The sequence below is a fragment of the Elephantulus edwardii genome, unplaced genomic scaffold (assembly GCF_000299155.1).
Source record: "Elephantulus edwardii isolate Elephantulus edwardi_28Jun2011 unplaced genomic scaffold, EleEdw1.0 scaffold00210, whole genome shotgun sequence".
Classification (NCBI taxonomy): Eukaryota; Metazoa; Chordata; class Mammalia; order Macroscelidea; family Macroscelididae; genus Elephantulus; species Elephantulus edwardii.
Genome location: NW_006399960.1, coordinates 5246945 through 5247352, shown reverse-complemented (window position 1 = coordinate 5247352; position 408 = coordinate 5246945).

Sequence of the window (408 nt, the reverse complement as noted above, 5' to 3'; positions counted from 1 at the left end):
AAGGTCAAACAGAGGCTGGGATCTGACTGGCTGGAGTCGGGCGTCTCACACGAAAGCTGCCAGACCCCGCAGAGCCCCCCCCATCTTCCCAGGTAATCGGAGACGCCAGAACCACGTGACATCCGTTCCGGCCCGAGGGCTGCAGGCCCTTGGGCCAAGAAAAACCTATCTACACAGCAATTCTACAGGATGCATCACCTTTGACCCATAAATATTGCGACTAAACTTCAGAGACACTGATCCCAACATAAGGAACTACCATCAGCTGATGTGTTTGAAATCACAGAAGCTATGGAAGCTTCATATATAAGTTATTAGATGGAGGGCTGGTGAAAGGGAGATAGATGTGAAGGGAGGGGGTAGAAGGGGATGGATATCCTGTGGGATGGTGAAGCAGGAAATAAGTGC